This window comes from Elephantulus edwardii, unplaced genomic scaffold, assembly GCF_000299155.1.
Source record: "Elephantulus edwardii isolate Elephantulus edwardi_28Jun2011 unplaced genomic scaffold, EleEdw1.0 scaffold00063, whole genome shotgun sequence".
NCBI lineage: Eukaryota > Metazoa > Chordata > Mammalia > Macroscelidea > Macroscelididae > Elephantulus > Elephantulus edwardii.
Window position 1 is genome coordinate 123,330 of NW_006399813.1, and position 3,505 is coordinate 126,834.

Sequence of the window (3,505 nt, forward strand, 5' to 3'; positions counted from 1 at the left end):
GGGAATTGTATACTAATGAAGGAATTTTTTTTTTCTCTCTTCGGAGGGGGAAGCGAGCTGGTGGGGAGGGGTGGGAAGGGAGAAAATTGCGGCAATGAATGAACGGAAATCCAAAACCTCTGTAAAAAAAAATTTAAAAAGCTTTCAGTAATGGATTATACCCGTTGTTATGTGTCGTGTTGACTGTGACCCATAGCGACCCTATGTACAAGTGCTCTGAACCCTTCCCTGTCCTGAGCCAGTCTCACTAATTGCAACACACCAACCCCCTACAGCCCCAGTTATTGTGTCTATCCATCTCATCTGGGGTCTTCTTCTGTGCTGTCCCTCCCCCCTTCCAAGCATATCTTTCTCCAAGGACCAACAGCAACATGGGTTATACCTTAAAGTTCTCACAACTGTACCAATAAGCACCATCATGATGAATGAAGACTACTGAGGTTGGAAAGAATTTAATTTTACTTGGATCTTCAACCAATACACATAGAAGCAGTCAAGAGATCATAAGACACTGCATTGGGCAAATCTGCTAAAAGAGACATCTTTAAAGCGTTAAGCTAGTGAAGAATATTGAACATAAGAAGTGCCAGCAAGAACAACAAATCTAACCAGAACAATTCCTAAAAGGGAAGAAGGTGAAGTATCTTCTCATGTACTTTAGGCATGTTGTCAGGAGCCAGCCCCTGGAGGAGGTGTAAGGCTTGGTTGATGGAGAGGGTCAACACAGAAAGACTCTTAACACGATGGACTGACTCAGTGGCTACAATAATGGGTACAGGCAAAGGACACTGTGAAGATGGCACAGACAGGGATTTGTTCTGTCCTACACAAGGTTGCTGTGACATCCAACATCATTACCCCATGAATCCAGGCAAGAGATCATGGCCTGAACTACCTGGTGACAGAAGGAAATAATGGTATCAGAATGGATTTAGATCACTGAGTAAACCTTACAAATGAATTGAAGTCTTTTTCGCTAAAGGGGGCGAGGCATAGATAAATGACAGCTTTTCTAGGCTGGGCAACTGACTGGCTGGTTTCCACTTAAGAGGAACATGAGCAGGCAAAAAGTGTGGGAAATTAGAAAAGTAGTAAAAAACAAATGTTTGGCATGTTGATTTTTCTACCGAATATGCAACTGTATTTATTATACGTGAAATACTTGGCATTATGTCCTCAATCTCAGTCAGCCCTGAAGACAGTCAATGGGTACTAGTCTAACCATTCCTTAACTACTTCCTACTTTATTTTAAAGCCACTTGCGTGTCTTTATGAGACAGCATGGACCACATGCTTCATGTCATGGACTGTGGTTTCTTTAATCTGCGATCACAGTTCATATCTTAGAGAACACAGACCAAAAGTTTGGCAAATAAAGGGAGCTCTGGTGGCCTAGTGGCAAGAAGCTGCACTGCAATCCTAGAGGTATGTGGTTTGAATCCACCAGATGATCTGCTGGAGAAGGAGGGACAATCTCCTCCTGTACCAGATCCAATTTGACAGTATACACACAAAAAATATTAAAATTAAAAAAAAAATGTTTGGCAAGTATCTCTACTATTAATCACTTTCTCTGTGGTTCCTCCTTCTCTTCGTTCTTTGAATATTAGAATTTTTCAAGTTTTTGCCAGACTTTTGAGTTTATTTACATCACATACTATAAATTAAAATTAACAGAAAACATGCTAGGGTGACTAGAATCCTCAAATTGAAATGGTGTGTTCAATGAGTTCTATAACCACCTCTTTTTTAACCTTCTTGGTTTTCAGATGAACTCTCATGTGTGAAAGAGGCCAAAGAAATGCAATACTCAGAATCTATTTTATATATTGAGAAACATGGAGGATACCATGCTAAATGAAGTATCTTAGTCACAATCCAGACCTGTCTGACTCCAAACCTGTTTAAACCAAACCATCACTGCTTTTGCAAGCTGGCAGTGAGGATAACATAACAAAGCATAGAAAAATTGCCTGCCACATAGCAAGCAATTAACATTAGCTGTTTCTTAATGTATTAGTAATTACAGTTATTGCCTTCACAGCCAGTTCAATCAGGTGTATAGAGAGCAATACGATATTCTAGCCAAAAGATGAAGATCAACAGAAAATGAATGATGCCGTGGCTTTTGTGTGGACCATAACCCCTCAGTCAGCTGCTTCCTAAGCCTGAGCTTCAGTCTCCCTGGTACCAGGTCCAGGGACTATAGATTGTGCTTCCAACACTTGGACCCTTCTCTAAGAAGACTGGAGAATGACCTGGCTAAACTGCCTCAGTTTCCCAGTGTGAGGCGACTATCTGAAAGGACATAGTTGAAACAAGCTTGGGGGTGGGGGTGGGATTAACTATACATTAGCTCTCTCACGCCAGTCCTCCATTTCTTTACTTATTTAATGACTCATTTAATAAAATTTATTGAATGTAAAAAAAAAGGATAAATACTGCATAACACCACTGTTAAAAAATTGGACATGTGGGGGCTTGGGGAGGGAATGCGGAAAGAGTGGATAGATAATAAACATTGATGAGGGGGAAGAACTGTCTGAAAGGAATATATGATTATGCATTATATGTATAAGAACAATCTGTAACAAGGGATGCCTTGCGGAGAGATACAACAATGAATAAATAAAAAAATAACCCCAAAACATTTTATTGTGGGAATATCTATGGTGGCAAAATGGCTCTTTTCTCTGTGTCTAACAGCCAAACAGAGCTGTTTCACACAGGGTGGAAAGATGGGAAATGGCACCTCCAGCTGATCCCTATTCACTCTGCATCCCATACCCCCAAATGTGTGTGAAAACAGTGCTGGTTAGTCACAAACTCTCCAAGACATTTGAGGCAGGTGATTTTTAATATTTTCTTAAAAAAATACAAAGGAAATTTAACTCTGGGCTAATACAACTTGCAGAAAGGGGGAGGGGAATGAATTCCAGAGCAAAGGAAAAGTGCATCTTTGTTTATTATCCCACACACCCTGTAACTATAAAGCAAAACAATTCACTCTGTGACACAAAGGAGCCTTGAACAGAGCTCAGAAATGATGACAGGTGCTGGAACAAGAGTTTTCGTTCTCACTGATTATTCTGAGATAATAACTGATTGTACCGGGATGAGTAAAATTCACTCCATGGACAGGTAAGTGAACCTTCTAGGAAGAAAAACCAAATGTACCAAACACAGTAGTTTAAAAAAAAAACAACAAAACTCTTTAGTAGAAGTGTACCCTTAAAAGAATAGGGTCATAATTAGGTAGCTGAACTATGAAGCTGCTCTATCACCACCCCATCCCAAAATAAATAATACGGAAGTGTAATAGTGTAGTAGTATTTCATCCAACAAAGAAAAACAGTCTCTCATCATTTCAAGGCAAACCTTGCCAAGGCTAGATGAAGCCTGGGAGGGATTAAGACGATTGTAAAATCACAGGTACTTGTAGTTTATCCAAGGGATACTGAACTCTCAGTATTTATAACATCTCCTCTCACTACAGCATTTGCAC